The sequence below is a fragment of the Trachinotus anak genome, unplaced genomic scaffold (genome assembly GCF_046630095.1).
Source record: "Trachinotus anak isolate AG129_WGS33_773 ecotype Australia unplaced genomic scaffold, CSIRO_AGI_Tana_v1 ptg000018l, whole genome shotgun sequence".
Lineage (NCBI taxonomy): Eukaryota > Metazoa > Chordata > Actinopteri > Carangiformes > Carangidae > Trachinotus > Trachinotus anak.
In genome coordinates, this window is record NW_027273869.1 from 37707 (window position 1) to 58197 (window position 20491).

The 20491-nt window shown below is 41.0% G+C and overlaps 1 long non-coding RNA gene across 2 annotated transcripts; it reads left to right on the top strand.

Moving 5' to 3' along the window:
* Positions 1-16464: 16464 nt before the first annotated feature.
* Positions 16465-18808, top strand: LOC139635431 (uncharacterized). Of its 2 annotated transcripts, XR_011694212.1 has the most exons (5): positions 16465-17135; positions 17466-17620; positions 17820-17889; positions 18504-18612; positions 18712-18808. It is a non-coding gene; the product is annotated as an uncharacterized lncRNA (long non-coding RNA). The 2 variants fall into 2 exon arrangements; XR_011694211.1 differs by lacking the exon at positions 16465-17135 and having other exon boundaries at positions 17148-17620.
* The last annotated feature ends 1683 nt before the right edge of the window (positions 18809-20491 follow it).

Below are 20491 nucleotides of genomic sequence, written 5' to 3' on the forward strand. Positions count from 1 at the left end.
ATGAGACTGTCCACTCACACCCTCACTGACGGTGAAACACTCCTCAATAAACTCCCAAGTCACCGCTGGAGGATCCACGCAGGACAATTCAACATTTACCGTATTAGCCGGACCCGGCATGCACCTGCAATACTAAAGATGTGTTTGATTTTCGTCACTTGATATGCCTGCTGGGCAGTGCACAAACCAGCAATTAAAAACGGTAGATACGACCTGTTTTTACAGTCTATGTCCGAGACACAATAATGTTTACTTTAGACCATAATGGCATTGTCTTTAGTTTTATTGCATTGTTGTGTATTGTTTTACTGTTAGCTACTGCTAGCACCGCCCCGGTGCTAGCTAGTAAACACACACACAAAAATGAATGAAATTAAACTTAAAAACACACAAACTCACCACAATTTAATAAAGGGTGGAGGTAGGGGGGAGGTGACAGTCCCCAGTGAGGGAGTCCTGACTAAGAGGTAGGTTCTGACTCAGCTCAGACAAATTCATCTTTGGCTGTTTGGTGCTCTGACAGAAAAAAGGGCCAGGGTTGTGGCAGGCAGCAGGGTTCCAGTATGGACCTGAAACACAAGGAAAACAGGGACGGGTCAGAGGTCAAATCATGCCTTTAAATATAGCCACTTCTTTCAGTCCAGCATTGTCTGATTTAGTTGAGTGAAATATCAAAATAAACCTTAGATCCAACCTTCTATGAATGTAATGAAAACAAAATCTAAATAAAAACACTGAACACTGAACAGAGAACTGTTTACTTACCTTGTTTTATTTACTCCTTACCTGCTTCAAGTAAAGAATGCTGAACATCAAATGAAAGCTTCGAACATCTTGGATTAAATACACGTTACATACGCGCCTTGCGTCGCAGCCGCTTTGCAGAGAAAAGAGAAAATCCTCCTCCATTCAGCCCATGTGCTGCATTTCACTCACCATCAACAAGTTACAACAAGCCCCGCCCCTTTCTCTGACATCACACTGTGTTTGGTAAACCCAATGAAGTGCAGTCAGTGCTGCAGCGGGACCTTTTGTAAGTGATCAAAAACAGTCTCGTATATTGTGCTGGAAAAATCAGAATTATTGACATCATACATCAAATTAACCCTCACATTTTGTACTTTCCAACAAACACAAACCTTCAAAGCTAACAAAACCTGTAAAATCTGTAACAAAATCAGACAAAGTCAAAGGAAACACCCGGAACAAAAGCTAAATAAGATGACATCTCTTTTTCTTCTCATTCACAGCTAATGATGTCTCACAGCAGTGGACAACCATGGACTGTAAATATACTTTCTTCTGGGTTAAAGGCTGCTGCTGCTGCTGCTGCTGCTGCTGCTGCTGCTGCTGCTGCTGCTGCTGCTGCGGCACATGTCAGGGTGTGACAGTAAGTGAAGCGCTTAGTGACTGGTGTAACTTAGGTAATGGTCAAGTTACAGCTGTCACTGAGAACTCTGCTTGGCCATGAACACCATGAAGGATAACTAAATGATTTCTAACAAAGACAAGAACCATCTGATCCATTTATCAGCTGTTGTCTTTACTTCTTGTTCTCACTGACAGGTCACAATGTCAGATGACAGCCCCCCAGGCAGATGAGAGATGAGATCGGGGGCAGTGGGGACCACCTGTAAGTCCACCTTAAATTAATTCACTCATCTGTGTTGTCTCACCTGAGTTTGTTTGTATTCTGTGAAACCTGTGTTTCTACACTGTGGTTTTCCCATGTCAGCTTTGTATTGTACCATTTTACAGGACAGTGAGGACGTCCCCCGACCCGCTCCACCTCCTTTATCACCTCCACCTCCTTATCAACCTCCATCACCTCCACCATCTTGTTACATGGAGAGGAGGAACAGGAGGAAAATAATTATTAATATTTTATTTTATTTAAAAAGCCATATTTGTCCTGTTTCATTTCATACATCCTGGCTGTTTAGAAAGAATCTGAATTACTTCTGAACTGGGGCCATGACTTATTTTAATACTGATCCTCACCATGATCAAGAATGGAAGACAGAATTTCAAAGAACAACATAAATCTGTCAATCAAACATCAGCTCACATATTCGAGACTTGGAGAATATCCTCCTCCATTCAGCCCATGTGGTGCATTTTACTCACTATCAACAAGTTACAACAAGCCCCGCCCCTTTCTATGACATCACACTCTGGTATAAAGCTGTTATAGTGCTTGTTATTGGTACTAGGAGCAAGTGTAGATATTTTTCATGTTGCTCTTGTTAACCTCTGGTGTTTAAAAGATTAAAATGCCAGAACAAAACAACTCAAAATATAGCCTGTGAATATTCTCATTTGTCCAGGTCATAGTATCTCAAAGGAGTTTTAAATCGAAAGGAACTGGACCAGTCCCAGCCTGGTCAGGTGCAAGAAAGAACTGATGAAGCTCTTGGATGAGAGGTGAAACGTCTTCCTAAAGGCATGATCTGACCTCTGACCCTAACCCAGGCCCTGTTTTCTTTGTGTTTCAGGTCAATACTGCAACCCTGCTGAGTCTGGACATACCTCTCAGTATGTTTGTGTGTTTTTTGTATATAGTTCAGAGTGGTAAGTTTCATTTTGTTCATTTTTTATTCACATTATGTTCTTTTTTTGAGGTCAGTGGACCACACACCTGTATTTTTCCTTTTGTTTTATTAGATTTGTCTGATTTTATGTTGTAAACAGTTCAAATTCATTCATTTATTCATTCTTGTGTTTTTTTTTTTAATTAAATGTTCTTAAATAAAATAAAAAAAATTCAACACCAGCTCAGTCTCAGTCATTTATTATTATATTATTTGTTCTGGTAAAGGACCATTTTAATCTCACCTGAGAGAGGATGCAGTTGTTGTCTGTCACCTGTTTGTTCACACATGTTGATAGTGAGTAAAATCCAGTCTCAACTATGTGAGCTGATGTTTGATTGACAGATTTATGTTGTTCTTTGAAATTCTGTCTTTCATTCTTGATCATAGTGAGGATCAGTATTAAAATAAGCCATGGTCCCAGTTCAGAAGTAAATACGGGCAAAGGTAAATCAGGAAGACATGTTGGAAACGACGAAGAATGCAAAAGTCAGAGGGCAGCAGAACAGAGAGGTCCTAATCCACAGTTCCTGGGTAAGTATTTTTTGTTAGAAATCATTTATTTGTCCTCCCATGTGTTCTTCTGGGTTAAAGGGAGCTGCTGCTGCTGTGTAAGGAAAGAGGAAAGAAATGGAAATAAAAATGCATCTCAATTTACTTCTGGGAAGCCATTTTTCAGGATTGAAGAAAGCAGGTGAACTTTACTGAGACCGCACTTTAAGGCAAAACAAAGAAAGAACATGAACAGGGGTGCACCTTCTGTTAACACCCACTATCATTACAGGAATTCATTTGTATTGAAAAGGGTTAAAAAAAATTAAAACATTAAAATCACAATAAATGAGAATTAAATATTTAATTGGCATATAAAGAGTTAAAAAGGGCATGGAATACATTTTATAATACAATAAAAACAACAATATACAATACATACAATATAACAACACCAAAACCTAAAATACTGACCGTGAAAACCCATTATACAGTTAGGCCCAGAAATATTTGGACAGTGACACAAGTTTTGTAATTTTAGCTGTTTATGAAAACATATTCAGGATACAATTACATAATCTATATGGGCTTAAAGTGCAGACTCTCAGCTGTAATTTGAGAGTATTCACATCCAAATTGGAGCAAGCAGACCATCCTGAGGCTGAAAAAAAAGAAGAAATCCATCAGAGAGATAGCAGAAATGTTATGAGTGGCCAAATCAACAGTTTGGTACATTCTGAGAAAAAAAGAGTGCACTGGTGAGCTTGGGAACCCAAAAAGGCCTGGACGTCCATGGAAGGCAACAGTGGTGGATGATCACAGAATCCTTTCCATGGTGAAGAAAAACCCCTTCACAACATCCACTCAAGTGAAGAACACTCTCCAGGAAGTAGGTGTATCAGTATCTGAGTCTACCATAAAGAGAAGACTTCATGAGAGTAAATACAAAGGATTCACCACAAGGTGCAAATCATTAATCAGCCTCAAAAATAGAAAGGCCAGAATTGACTTTGCCAAAAAACACCTGAAGAAGCCGGCCCAGTTCTGGAACAGCATTCTTTGGACAGATGAGACTAAGATCAACCTGTACCAGAATGATGGGAAGAAGAAAGTCTGGAGAAGAATTGGAACAGCTCATGATCCAAAGCACACCACATCTTCTGTAAAACATGGTGGAGGCAGTGTGATGGCATGGGCATGCATGGCTTCCAATGGCACTGGATCACTTGTGTTTATTGATGATGTGACAAAAGACAGAAGCAGCCGGATGAATTCTGAAGTGTATAGGGATATACTTTCTACTCAGATTCAGCCAAATGCAGCAAAGTTGATTGGACGGCACTTCACAGTACAGATGGACAATGATCCAAAACATACTGCAAAAGCAACCCAGGAGTTTTTTAAAGCAAAGAAGTGGAATATTCTGCAATGGCCGAAAGCAGAAAAGAGAGAGAGAGAGAGACCAGGAACAGCTGTGTAGGTCATGGTGTTATCAATAATAATGACAGGTAACAGTGGTTAATAGTAAAGATGAGTAGTGGTGGATCTGGATCCTGCTGCTCCAGAGGCAGAGAGACCTGCAGAATGAGGACAGAGAGAGGGAGAGAGAGGAGAAGCACAAACTACGGGAGAGAAGAAAAATACAAAGTTAATGGCATGAAGTCATCGAGAGAGAGAGAGAGAGAGAGAGAGAGAGAGAGAGAAAGAGAAAGGACAGTTTTAAGCCTGGTCTTAAAGGCAGAGAGGGGGTCTGCCTCCTGAACCCACACTGGGAGCTGGTTCCACAGGAGAGGAGCCTGATAGCTGAAGGCTCTGCCCCCCATTCTACTCTTACAAACTCTGGGAACCACAAGTAGACCTGCATTTAGAGAGCGAAGTGTCCTGCCTGGGGCGTTGCTCTCTAGGGCTAGGGTCAGACAGAGGTAGGTATATGGGTGAATATGGCAAAGGACTCTCAGCAGTTTGACTCTCATTAGCATACTAGGCCTGTGATTGGTCAGAACAGCTGTAGCTTATGTGGAGCAGGGCGGAGGTGTGAAACTTGGTTTCTGGGGAGGTCGGCGCACCTCCAGCGGACTGCTGCCGACACCTGATGCAAATGTTGATCGTTTAGGGGGATTTCATGCTCAATGAAAGAAGTCAGAGAAAAAAAAAAGTGTCAGCAGAATGGCTTTGGGAGCACATTTCAGGCCACTTTGAGTGGACTGGGATGAGTTGGTAGTGTGGCGTTTGGCGGCGGTGCTTTGTCATGTGTCCTCTTGTCAGAAATCGCTATAGTCTGCAGATTGTAGCAGGATCTGACAGGCGCGGTCAAGTGACTTTAGATATGGCGGCGTCGTTCGGACTTCCTCTGCCACAGGAAGTGTTCCTTCAAAATAAAACGACGCAAAGCTCGACGATGGTTTGCCCAGCTCCACCGTTCTGTCCTAACAGGTGAGTGGTCAAGACGAGCCACGGCACGTTTAGTTTGTTTACAAGAGCTAGAAATGTTCATGATTTCATAAAAAAACAAACCAAATGAGGTTAAGAGTAGGCCATTTCTGCTTGAGATGAGGAAAGAGTGAGGTTTAAAAGAAATAAAAATAGAAATAATAAAATACCCCATACAATTGGAGAGGTCAAAGGTCAACTCCAGGTTTATTTGAGCCTGTCTAATACACTCTCCCACAGCTGTTGAAAGGAGTCCTGGCTCAGCGGTGTGAGGGACCCGTTTTCATTTTTTATCAAAAGAAAAATGATATGATTCATTGTTTTTAAATTTGTTTTTAATTGTTTTGTGTGTGTGTGTGTGTGTGTGTCTGTGTGTGTGAGAGAGAAAGAGACAGAGTGAGTGAGTGAGTGAGTGTTTGTGTGTGTGCGTGTCTGTGAGAGAGAGAGAGAGAGAGAGATATGTTGGTATAATTCCTCATCTTTTCATCTTTTCATTATTCTAGGTTGTGGCCAGCAGCAACAAAAAGAAGCGCTGCTGAGCGTGTTGGCCCAAGATGGATAGAAAAACACAATATACATGCATCAAGTGCAAGAAATGCATGCAAAACACACAGCAAGTAACTGTGCCACTCATGTGTTGTGTAGGCTTGTATGAAAAGGCAATGTGTTCAGTGGGGCTGATGTGTTGTCTAGACTGACAGGGTTACTGTACAGAGTTGAAGAGATGGTAACTCTTGTGATTAGTGGCCCCGTGTCTCCATCTGTTGGACAAAACAAATCATTGCATCCACCTTGGGAAAAAACAGCAATCATTCAACCTGCAGTTACAGATCAGTAAAAAGCACTCATTTTAGCCTCAAAACAGCCCATGAAATTGAAATACAGTCAATTTAAGCCCAGCTCTAATGTTAGCTGAAGGCAAGGTTCCCTGAAGGCAAGTATTTGCTTGAGGTCAATGGTAAGTATACTGGGTTTTGAGGTTTTAATGTTGTATATTGTATGTATTGTATGTTGCTGTTTTTTATTGGATTATAAAATGTATTCCATGCCTTTTTTTTAAACTCTTTATGTGCCAATTAAATGTTTAATTCTCATTTATTGTGATTTTAATGATCCCAAATCAGGGTTGCAGAGTCTTTTAAAGCCAATTTTTATGTTTGATCGTCTCTTTTGCTCAGCAGATATGTGTGTTGTCCTTCAGCTCTGTCACACAACAGCAGTGGAAACATTACACACAGACTTACTGAAAGTGTGTCATATATTACACAGGAAAAGGAAATGCTACTGATGTTATGAAAAGGGTTATACTTGTGTCAGGTCTGTGTTACTCTATTGTTATCATTGGCATTTAAGGCATTCCATCCACATGACACATAAAGGGCCATTTAATTTTCATTGAAAACATCTTTAGGGACAGCCCAAGCCTGTGAAAACTCAAAATGTTATTCAAGTAATAATATGCTCACAATAATGAAGCAATAACACCTGCAAGTAATTTTTTATTAAGAAACATAAACAGACACAACCTTGATTCTGTTCATGCTTTACCAGAGATGTGCTGCTGCTGATGAGTGACTGGGGACTGGGAACTTGATCTAAAACACACGAAGAAAATGAAGTGAGGATGACGGATCTGAAAACATACCCCTCTAATATGAGACGAAGTGATGACCACTCCAGTATTAGGGACTACATCTGCGTTGAGAGCTGTTGGTGTAACCATCACAGCATTGGCGTGACCTGAAAAAGGGGCTGAGGATGAACATTGACAATAAGGCATAACAGTATTAGTTTTGTGTGTATCATAGATGAACATGCAAAAGTGATCATTTTTGACAAACAAGTCCCCGCTGCTTGGTTCCTCTGTGGCTTTCCAGTCATGAAGAAAACAAACATTATTTTTTGCACTTAGGCCAAAAATTGCACAATTAAATGTCCTGAAACTGAATTTTACAAAGATAAAAAGTTCTATGAAAATGGGGAGGGGGGGGGGGGGGGGCTCATGGTCTGGGGGATGGGGTACTGACCATAGATGGTAACCCTATATTTGTTTGCTAAGGAGATTATTTTCTCACTTTAGCCAAATACCAATACCATTCAATTTGAAATCACCATCAGTGTTAATAAGCATGACTCAATAAGAAAGGTTTCAGCGCTATCTTGTGGTCATTAAGTTAAAGTGACACAGCTCCACTGCCATATCAGCAATGTGAAAATGCACAATTTCTCCAACTGCAGAATCAGCATCTTGACCTTGAGACCAGACACAACAAACCTGTGAGGTTGAGGTGGGATGGGGGAGGGTGTTTGCAGGAGCAATCCTTTGCACAGGGCAGTTTTTGTTGGCACTGGATGACAGAAAGGGGTGATGCATGGCAAAAGTCTGAGGGTGTTGTACAGGGGTGGCAGGCAATGGAGCCATGGGTTGGAGTTGTGACGGAGGAGGTGGAGGTTGTGTGGACATGGAGCCATACTCTGAGCCATGGCTGAAGGTAGTGGCTGAATCACTGGCTGTGACAGTAGAGGAGGCTGTGTGTATAATCACAGGTGGCGCTACAGTCTCATCCAGTGCAGAGGTGTTGTCCAAGGATGAGGGAACCATAGGTGCTGCTGAGGCCATGTCCTGACCCCAGAGGATCATGGGATAATGTCTGAGAGACTGAGGAAACCACTGCTTGATCACTGGGCCCCACCTGCCCAGGATATAGAGTCATGAAGTTTTGGACATAGGCAGCAGCAGCAGCATCACCACTACCACCATCAACTGTTCGACTGGGTTGACTGACCATGGGAAAGGGGATGAGTGGGGGTTCAGGAGGAGAGATGTGGTTGGTTGTGAGTTGCATGGCAGACATGTACTGTGCCTGCCAAGGGATAACAAAGGAGGAGGGAACAAACACACTTAGTTCTTGTCTTATAGTTCAATATGATGATGATGATGCTGAAGAGATACAGTTCAGTGTGAGCTCATATTAGGTGTGAATTTTTCTTTTGTGCTGGTAAAATTATGACAGTAAAAGGGCTCCTGCACTACACAGTCTAAACCCTGCTTCAATGACAATGTCAGAAGTGGATTCATTATAATATTAGTAAATAATTGACTTATCTGGCTGTGTGCAGCTACATTTTCACATCTGCAACCAACTTGCACTAGTTTTCCTAAGGTGACTCTTTAAAGGGAGACGAAGCCAGAGACACTAGACTGTGAGAGAATTGTGGATGGGCAGATGAGAAATTAGTCTTTCAAGTCGTAAGGACATACCTATGTTGTTTTCATGGTGTTTTATGGTGAACAAATCCTGAAGCAATCCTTTTTTAAATTTCTCCATTGGCTTCCAGTGAACTGAAGAATAGATTTGTTTATAACTCTATCCATGAACCAGTCCTAAATGCTGCCAAAACATGTCTTTCGCATGGCTCTCAGAAGAACAGTTACTGTTATCTTTCTGTACCTGAAAGTCAGGAGAGGACTGCATTTATGACCCCAACCTGCATTTATGAGCCCAACACAAACTGTGAAACATACTTTCATACTTTCACCAAAATATGGCTAAATAAATTACTTCTGAGGGAGCTTCAAGAAGGCAGCATGAAAGAGAAGCAAAATATTTAGTCATATCTCGAGGGAGCGTTTTATCCTCGCAAGAACCTAAATTTGATGTTACGAAGTTTTGAGCGGCATGTCATATATGAAAGTGCTACGTAAAGTAAAGTTTAGTAATATTATTATGTTACATAGATTTTTTTTGTAACTACATTCAGACAAAAAGATGGTAGCACATGTGGTAGAAATCCTCATAATTTTACCAAAAAATCCCTAAATTTCAAATATAGGAAAAATAAGACACCCATTGCAACTCTCACCATGGTAGCGTGTGTTAGGGACTGTGCCATGAGTTGGTGTTTACCTGTGACTGAGAGCTGCTGCTGGATAGAGGGGTGACAGATGATGCAGTGGGGGAAACAGAGGGGAAGACGGACTGACAGGGGCTGTGAAATAAGTCTGCAACAAGAGTCTCTATGTTAGCTAGAGGTTAGTAAAATCACACTACTTTTTGAGACATCAATGAGAGTTGCTATTAGTTGCTGTCACAAGACCGCTCATGGCATGTAAACAAATTATTACTATGGCAGCAAGTTGCAGAGACTGCACCAACATATATATATTTTTAGAAATTATTACAAAAAAAAAACAGACTCCAGTTCCATGCTGTCATAGTTTATGATTATACAGTTTATGATGCAAGTAAAGTGAAGTGTACATTCATGTAGGCACACACATGTCAACTGAGAGGACAACAGGAATATAAAGCCTGGTGGCATCTGGAGTCCTGAGGAAGGTGATATTTGCTGAAGACCACATCAGAGTTATGACCATACAATCTTTAGCCCTCCTTCAGCAAGAGATACTTTTGTCCAGTTCCTGATGTCTTCATGCTGCAGCTTGATGGAAAGAGTGGTGAATTCAAGTCACTTTAAAGTAAGTACTAAAGAACAGAGTCTATACTGTAGATATCAGATGAACTCTTACACTGCGTATACCAGGCTCTGTTGGTGTGTTACACCCCACCCCCCACCCACCCACCTCACCCTTGAATTGTTTTTTATTTTAAATATATAGTATATTTGTGTGTTTTTTGTATATAGTTTGCTAAGTTTAATTTCATTGTTATTTGATATATATATATATACATATATATATTATTTTATTTATTTATTTTTTTAAGACATGTTTTTTATTTAAGGTTTTGATTAGGTTTCAATTTAAATTTTCTATAATACATTTTTTATTTCACTCACCAGCTTGGCTTCAGTCATTTCTTCTTCTTATTTTTTTTGTGGTAAAGGACCATTTTAATCTCACCTGAGAGACTCATGAGTCACATGTTGATAGTGAGTAAAATACAAACGCTGAACCTCACCCTGATCAAGAACGAAAGTCAGACAGAAGAAAAAAAAACTGAATCAGACATAGTTGAGACTGGGAGAAAGTCCTGCTCCTGTTCAGAAATAACACGCAACCCGAAACCTTTTCACTAAATGAATTTTTGCATTGAATTAATAAAATGTCCAACATATCTGTGTCACAGATGAAGACAAGGAACGTGTCGCAGTACCGACTTTGCCTGCTACTGTGAACAAGGGAGCAACAATGTAGCAACAATGACGGCCGCATTGTGGTTCCCACATCCCTGTACCCACGACTAGTCTGTGTGTCTCATGGTTTATTGATTGTTAATAAGTGTTGAAAGACTGATATGCTGCAAGATATAGCCAAAGGGTACTGTAAACCATGACTGATCTATCAACTAGACAACCCAGACGGATTTCCATTCTGTGAGACAAAGGACATCATTTTGCTATGGTCTAACCACTGCTTTCGAGTCATTCCACAGACAAGTTGACAAAGCTGTCCAGTCTCCTCCTAACAACAATGTTGACATCAAACTAGGGGACTGGGTCTGTAATTCCCATCAGGTAAACACCCTGAAACCTCGCTCACCCAAACCGCAACATGTCTTGCTGAGCACCAAATTTGTGGGCCGTCCCACGTGAGTCCACACATTCCATAAGACGCCTGCTCCAGCGTGCACCGGAGATCAACAGGTCCTCTCTCCATCCTGTGGATCCCCTTCAACATTGTCTTCTGAGCCTAGAATGCTGGCATCATCCTTGAGAAAGGACCTCCTCTCCTGATGAATGACACAGGCTCCAGAGGAAAAAAAAAAAAAGCCATACAATATCCTACAGCAGCCAGAAGGACAGAGGAGCAGTGTATGGACTGGAGTCCTAGAAGAGGATGATGGACAACCTCCAGGACACCAGCAACTGCAGAGGAACAGTGCAGGCACTAGAGTCCCAGCCTACAATGATTGATCTCAAAACACATGCAGTGCATAGAAGTGATACAACTTACAATGAGACTCAAGAATAATGTGGAGGCATGGAAGAAAATCAGCAGAGACCGGACAAAGTCATGGATTATTAACTTACAACTAAGTCAGGTCAGGTCAGGGCTATGGACACTCCACTCAATTATCAAATTGAGACCAATAAATCACAAATCACTTCCTAAACCTTGTGTTTAAACTCTTAAACAATGACTTCAAAGATGTACAGTATGTTGTCTTGATATCAAAGATAAATGAACAAATAATACCAAAATTGTTCCACTGGTCCTGTAGTTCCATTATTGCATACTTCAAGCAAATAATCCGTGGCATCTTAAAAGATCCATCATAACAATACTAATGATAATAATAACAAAGGGGTATTGCATCTAGGTTTTAGCAGTTTAAAAGCAAGGTATAATCTTGACATTTCAGGTCCTTTTTACATCAAACATTGTGACTTTTGAGAAATATATTTCGTTCAGTTATTACTGACATTAATCATCACATCCCCACACACACACACACACACACACACACACACACACACACACATGTGGCGCTGGCCTGCAGCTGCTGTGCTTGTGGGGAGCAGACAGAAACAGATATATGTCCTGTGCAATGCTGCTGGCAACAAATGAAATTCTCATTCCTTGGGCACATTCTGCTTTTGTGACTGTAATTTTGGTAGATGGATTTCTGTTTTCTATATTTATTTTAAGTTGCAACTGCAAAAAAAGAAAGCAAGAAATCATGAATATTTCTAGCTCTTGTAAACAAACTAAACGTGCCGTGGCTCGTCTTGACCACTCACCTCTTAGGACAGAACGGTCAAGCTGGGCATACCATCATGGAGCTTTGCATAGTGTTATTTTGAAGGAACATTTCCTGTGGCAGAGGAAGTCCGAACGATGCTGCGATATCTAAAGTCACTTGACCGCGACTGTCAGATTCTGCTAGATTCTGCAGACTATAGCCATTTCTGACAAGAGGACACATGACAAATTGCACCGCCAAACGCTACACTATGAACTCACCTCCGCCCTGCTCCACATAAACTACAGCTTTTCTGACCAATCACAGGCCTAGTATGCTAATGAGAGTCAAACTGGTGAGAGTCCTTTGCCTTATTCACCCTTATACCCTAACCCTAACCCTGTCAAGTCCTGCTAGAATCTGCAGACTATAGCAACTTCTGACAACAGGACATGCAAGTAACCCTGACAGAAACACACTGTCAGACCTGTCCACTCCAAATGGCCTGAAACATGCTCCTAAACACTTTGTGGAAGATGGATTTTGGCATCCACACTTAGTGCATTTTTCACTCTGCTCCATTTGCTTGGTTCATACACTCGTTCATCTTGTCCAGAAGGTGCTTATCGTGTGGCTCTCTGACCGAGGAGAGGATATGCATGGCCTGGGCAGAATTTGTTTCTAAAAAGTAGTCCAGCAGCCCGTTCAGCAGCATGGACCTTCCCTTGGTGCTGAGCTGCTCATTGATAAGGCCTCTGATCTCTTCTAGCTGGTGGAGGTCTCCAGGAGCGGGAGGAGTAATAAATCAATAATTCAATAATTCAATGAATACATAAATAAATAAATAGATAAATGGAAAAATAAATACATAAATCAATAATTCAATAAATAAATAGATAAATAAGTAAATAAATAAATAGATAAGGAAATACATAAATAAATAAATTAATAACTTAGTAGATTTGAATCATCGCACTTCATCTAAAGGGTTAAAATTAAAAAGGAGAATTTAGGGATAATTATTTTAGCTAACAAAATAAATGGATAGATTTAATTAAATAAATAAATAAGGAAAGAAATAAATGGATAAAGAAATAAATAGAAATAAATACATAAATAAATAAATAGATAAACACATAAATGAATCAAAAAGGGTGGAGGGACTAGTTTTAAAATTGATAAATAAATTAGACAAATAAATGAATAAATTAGTTAAAAATTCAATTGATTGAATTGAATAAATAAATTCATTGAAGTAAGTCATTAGTAGAATAACGGACATAGAAGATTGAAATTATAGAATTCATTGGATAGACTCAATTGAAGTGAGTGGAATAAACAAGACCATTCGCTGGATTCAGGGACGGATGAAATATAATTAATAGACTAATTGAATAAAAAAAAAAAAATTACCAATATTTAGGGGGCAATTGATTTATCTAACCTAAACCATATTCTTAACCCTAACCTTAACCCATTACCCTAACCCAATCTTAAACTCACATGAAAACTCTGCGTTCAAACCCAGGTTTGAACAAAAAACTTAAATAAAACCTTATGGTTACAATGAGTGCCTACTACCTCTCTCTTCCCCCCAAAACTTTAATTAAAAATAAATAAATAAAATTTATTTACTTTTAACCTAGATCCCCTCACAAATTGTTATTTTTTTCTTGGTGTTGGAGTGGCTTAGGCTATGGACCTGCATATGGTAGACTGGAGTTCAAAACCAGCTCCTGGCATAAAACTTAATTACATAGTAAAAGACCTTAAATGTCTATGGCCTTTGCCCTCCACTACCCCTGAGTGATTTGAGAATACTGAAACCTAAAAAGAAGTTTTTAAGGGAGACCTATTTTTAATTGATTTTAATGGGTCCTCGTGTGCCCGTGCCCCTCGTAGCACTCTTAAGAGTGCTGCGTTTTTTACCTAACCTAACCTTAACCATAAAACAAGAAGATAATAACCCTAAATCAGATGATTACCCTAACCTTAACCTTAATAAAGAAAGGGAATTTTCTGTCTATAACACAACTTCAAGATGGACTTAAAAGGCTGCCTAATGCCTAATGGGGATCTTTAGTAACAGGTGTGCAATAAAGATAAAATTGGTATCTGGAGATGTGGAAAAGAATCCTGAATTCAGTGGGGAAGGTTTCAGATCTCTAAGTCATTCAGGGAATTTTTAAATTCAATTTCAAGAAATTCCATGAAGTGAGATGAGGTGTTTCCCTCGTTCAGCAGGCCAAGAGGAACATTTTGACCTTAGTCCCGTCGCTCTACAATGCCTAGAAAAAAAGCCCGAGGTTAGGGAGCTCTCAGAGATCACCAGCTGGGGAACAGGTTTTATTTATATTCAGTCATCCAGTAAACTGCTCGGTTTGTCCGGGGTCAACTGAAAATGTTCCTGTTCCACCCAGAGCCAGGAGGTCCCTTTGTTTAACAGTCCAACATGTTCACTGATGACACAAGCACAATATCACACATACAACAGATAATCCTGGTAATCAATTCAATTCAATTCAATTTTATTTGTATAGCACCAAATCGTAATATACATTATCTCAAGGCACTTTACAGGGTAAGGTCAAGACCTTACTTTGTTACAGAGAAAAACCCAACAGTTCCCACAAAGAGCAAGCGCTTGGTGACAGGGGGGAGGAAAAACTCCCTTTTAACAGGAAGAAATCTCCAACAGAACCGGGCTCAGGGCTCAGGCCTCGACCGGTTGGGTTTAGGACTCCCCTAAAAAAAAGGGGGGGAGGTGGGAGGAGAGATTAGAAAAGAGAGAGAGAAAGACCAGGAACAGCTGTGTAGGTAATGGTGTTATCAATAATAATGACAGGTAACAGTGGTTAATAGTAATGATGAGTAGTGGTGGATCTTGATCCTGCTGCTCCAGAGGCAGAAATACCTGCAGAATGGGTTACCGTCTAATGGAGAGAGGGAGAGAGAGGAGAAGCACAAACTACAGGAGAGAAAAAAATACAAAGTTAATGGCATAAAGTAATCGAGAGAGAGAGAGAGCCCAGTGCATCATGGGAATCCCCCAGCAGTCTAGCTCTATAGCAGCATAACTAAGGGATGGGTCAGGACATACCCGAGCCAACCCTAACTATAAGCTTTACTAAACAGGACAGTTTTAAGCCTGATCTTAAAGGTAGAGAGGGGGTCTGCCTCCTGAACCCACACTGGGAGCTGGTTCCACAGGAGAGGAGCCTGATAGCTGAAGGCTCTGCCCCCCATTCTACTCTTACAAGCTCTGGATTCCACTTCCAAATTCAGTATGTTAATTCTAAAAGCCTGTTTTAATCCCAGTGGCATGAGAGTGGTGTCATCTGACTTGGCTCCTCCCACTGAGTCATATCTCTCCGCCCCACCTGTGTACCTTGCTCCTCCTTCCTTACAGATGCAATTTAATTTTCTTCCAAATTCACACTTCCAAATTCAGGTTTCCACTTCCAAATTCAGTGTGTTGCTTCCAAAAGCCTGTTTTAGTCCCAGTGTCTTGACAGCAGTATCGTCTGACTAGGATCCTTCCCCTGAGTCATATATCTCCTTGCCACCTCTGTACCTTGCTCCTCCTCCCTTATAGATGCAATTTACATTCCTTCCAAATTCAGGATTCCACTTCCAAATTCTCATTTTTTGGTATGTCTGTGAATTTGGTGCTCCTGGCTCTCAAGATAGCCGAGCAGCGCCCCCAAACGCACTTGCAAACAGGTTTTTGGGGCCTCGCGAATCCGGAGGCTGAAGAATATTTTTAGCATTTTTAGCAGCCACGAATAGACTGCATAGGTAGAAGATGAGGATGGAAGTAAGCAAGGGTCCAGTTAACTGATAGAGGGGAGACAGCCCTGAAGAGATGGGTGGGTTGTGTCTGTCTCTGTCTTCTCTTCTCTGTTTCACACACAGAAAAATCAGCTGTTCCCAGGCACGAGTGAAGGAGGTCAAATGGAGTCAGATAACCACGAAGGAGGCGCCTGACCGAAGGCCGGTCGGGCAACAGCCAATGAAGAAGAGTTCAACCTACATTCCTTGCTTCCTTTGTGTAACAGTAATAAAAAGACCGGGCTAGGGGGAAGTTCGTGTGTCAAACTTCGTGAACTGGCACAGCTGCATGTTGTTGTCAGGGAAAGATAGTTGGAAGGACGATCCGTGGAAACAGGAAGCACCTGAGCTCAATTTTGAGTGTCATGGCAAAGGCTGTGAATACTTATGTACATGTGATTTTTTTTGTTTTGATTTTTGATAAATAAATAAATTTGCAAAAGTTTCCAGCAAAGTTTTTTCACTTTGTCGTTATGGGTTATTGTGTGTAGAATTTTGAGGTAAAAATGAATTTAATCCATTAAAATGTGGAGAAAGTGAAGCGCTGTGAATACTTTCTGGATGCACTGTATATCATTCGGCAGCTCGTGCCGTCTCAGGGGAGGTCTCAGTTGCTGCTCTATGATACTTTTCACCCTCCAATTCAGCCCAGAGGGTTATGCCTACAAAATTTGGAAGCTGGCCGACCAAATTTGGAAGTAACAGCAGGTGCCCCACAAAAAGACAACACATCACAGAAAACACAATTTTCAACTATTTTGGGGCTGTCGAACATGTCTTTAGGGTCAAATCTGACGTAACTCGCAGTGTTACCCTTCAAATCCTGCCTACCATATTTGGAAGCTGGGCTACCAAATCTGGAAGCTGGCCTACTGAATTTGGAAGTAAAAAACAATATACATATTAGTAAATATATATTATATTATATTATATTATATTATATTATATTATATTATATTATATTATATTATATTATATTATATCTATTTTCCACTCACCTATCCTACCTGAAAAGTGATTAACTGACAACATATCTAGCATGTAAACAGCCCCGCCCCCCGTGTGTGCTTTTAGTACCTTGGACAAAACTTGCCATTTGAAGAGCAACATCGCATGAGGCAGATTTTTTCATTAACACAAAACGGTGAGTAATGTTTTCGTATGACTTACTTTTCAGGTTGAGGTTTTGTAGTTCGATTTTGTAATTAGATTTTGATTTTGGACCGACGCATGCGGTTTTGTTACGGAATTAACCATTTAATTACCAAACCGTATATAACATTTGATTGTCATTATCTGACATTGTAAATAAGATACAGAGGTGATTCAAAATGCAAAACAATCAGAATCATTCGGCTTAGGTTAATTATTTTATTTCAGTAGTTTACTACAGTTAATTACAATTAAATGTAATGTGATTAATTGAGATCAGTCAGATATATTTAGGCTTTTCTCCTCAATTCTCCTTATTCAGGCTCACCCCGAGGCAAGACCCCCCAAGTCCACAAATTTCAGACAATGTGGAATTTGTGAAAAGTTTGTGGGAAATTTAAGCCTCCATCTCAAGTATGTGGAGAAGGTTAAAAACCCACATGAAAAATCCCTCCTCCTTTGCTGGGCCAGTGGACGGTGAGTAATGATTTCAAATGCTATGACTTTATAGATCTCCAGCCAAGGCCTTTAAGTCATTGGGAAATATACTGAACTTTAAATTCCTCCTGATGCTATGCCATTGGTATGTTAATGTGTAATGTGAAATAAAAATTGATTAGAAAAGCAAGTTTTAGGGCCATTCCATGTGTCATGAATCCCATTTATGTTTTTACAGGATCAACGGAAAATTGACTTGTCCAGACTTGTCTAAGCACCTTAGGGACATGCACTGCCTGTTCCAACATGTAAGTAAAAATTTAAAGACGACCAGAAATGGAGTGTCCCTCTCTGTCTTCAAAGTTTCTGTCATTTGTATTTTTTTTCTCTCCCGTAGTTTGTGCTTCTGCTCCGTCTCTCTCTCTGTCCACATTTAGCAGGTATCTCTGCCTCTGGAGCAGCAGGATCCAGATCCACCACTACTCATCATTACTATTAACCACTGTTATCTGTCATTATCATTGATGGCACCATTACCTATACATCTGTTCCTGGTCTCTTTCTCTCTCTCTCTCTCTCTTCTCCCCTCTCCTCCCCCTCCCCCTCTTTCTCCTCTTAAACCCAACCGGTTGAGGCAGACGGCTGCCCACCCTGAGCCCGGTTCGGCTGGAAGTTTCTTCCTGTTAAAAGGGAGTTTTTCCTCCCCCCTGTCACCAAGCGCTTGCTCTTTGTGGGAACTGCTGGGTTTTTCTCTATAACAAAGTAAGGTCTCGACCTGACCCTGTAAAGAGCCTTGAGATAATGTATATTATGATTTGGCGCTATATACAAATAAAATTGAATTGAATTGAATTTTCATTTCCCTCCCCAAATTACCTAAAGTCAACGAAACAACAGTTTTCTTTATTGTAATACTTCACAGGAAGTGGAGGACAATATGTTTAAAGCAAAGCAGGCCCTGTCTTGAGCAACTGGCTATCCTCCGGGCCACCAGACCCTCACCCCCAATGGTATCTATGCTGGATCTCCAGGTCAGTGAAAATTTGTACTGCTTTTTTCCCTGTTTTGTCCACATCTGTTTCTTGTAATTATGTGCAGGTACTCATTTTTAATTCTTTTCTGTTTATTAGGGAAGTACCACCAACCAGCCTGGCAGAGAACCAGATGTGGAGATTGTGGTTTTAGATAGTGACGTGGAGGACCATGACATTGCAGTCAAACCGGGGCCATCAGATGCCCCCTTTCCTAAAGAAGACAAGGCTGCCAGGGATGCGTGGACTTGAAGATGCGGATGGAGAAATTGGAGGCAACTGTAGAGGGGCTACAGGGGACCTTGACCCAGCTCCTGGGCAATAAGACAGAGAAATCCACTAGCATCAACTCTAGTAACTCAATGCCTGGTATGTCTTTCAGAAAAGGAGAACCATCTTCAAAATCCTCTCAGCTAAAAGGGACACCATTTGGTGAGTAAGAGTCATTATTATTAGATAACACCATTACCTATACAGCTGTCCCTGGTCTTTCTCTCTCTCTTTTCTCCTCTCTCCTCCCCCCACCCCCTCTTAAAAATCTACCACCAACTAGCATTTTGGTGGCATAACTGCAGAGCAGAACAGACACAGCAGTGTGCGAGTATAAATGCTCAGAATGGTGTAGGCTACATACAGTGCATCCAAAAAGTATTAACAGCACTTCACTTTTTCCACATTTCGTTATGTTACAGCCTTATTCCAAAATGGATTAAATTCATTTTTTACCTCAACATTCTACACACAATAACCCATAATGACAAAGTGAAAAAAGTTAGCTTGAAATTTTTGCAAATGTATTAAAAATAAAAAACAAAAAAATCACATGTACATAAGTATTCACAGCCTTTGCCATGACACTCAAAATTGAGCTCAGGTGCATCCTGTTTGCACTGATCGTCCTTTAGATGTTTCTACAACTTGATTAATGTCCACCTGTGGTAAATTCAGTTGATTGGACATGATTTGGGAAGGCACACACCTGTCTATATAAGGTCCCATAGTTGACAGTGCATGTCAGAGCACAAAGCAAGCCATGAAGTCCAAGGAATTGTCTGTAGACCTCTGAGACAGGATTGTATCGAGGCACAGATCTGGGGAAGGGTACAGAAAAATTTCTGCAGCATTGAAGGTCCCAATGAGCACAGTGGCCTCCATCATTCGTAAATGGAAGTAGTTTGGAACCAGCAGGACTCTTCCTAGAGCTGGCTGCCCGGCCAATCTGAGCGATTAGGGCAGAAGGGCCTTAGTCAGGGAGGTATCCAAGAACTCAATGGTCACTCTGACAGTGCTCTGGCGTTGCTCTGTGGAGAGAGGAGAACCTTCCAGAAGGACAACCATTTCTGCAGCACTCCACCAATCAGGCCTGTATGGTAGAGTGGCCAGACGGAAGCGACTCCTCAGTAAAAGGCACATGACAGCCCACCTGGAGTTTGCCAAAAGGTGCCTGAAGGTCTTTCAGACCATGAGAAACAAAATTATCTGGTCTGATGAAACAAAGATTGACCTCTTTGGCCTGAATGCCAAGCATCATGTCTGAAGGAAACAGGCACCGCTCATCACCTGGCCAATACCATCCCTACAGTGAAACGCAGTGGTGGCACCATCATGCTGTGGAGATGTTTTTCAGCAACAGGAACTGGGAGACTAGTCAGGGTTGAGGGAAAAATGAATGCAGCAATGTACAGAGACATCCTTGATGATAACCTGCTCCAGAGTGCTCTGGACCTCGGACGGGGGCGAAGGTTCATCTTCCAACAGGACAACGACCCTAAGCAAACAGCTAAGATAGCAAAGGAGTGGCTTCGGGACAACTCTGTGAATGTCCTTGAGTGGCTCAGCCAGAGCCCAGACTTGAACCCGATTGAACATCTCTGGAGAG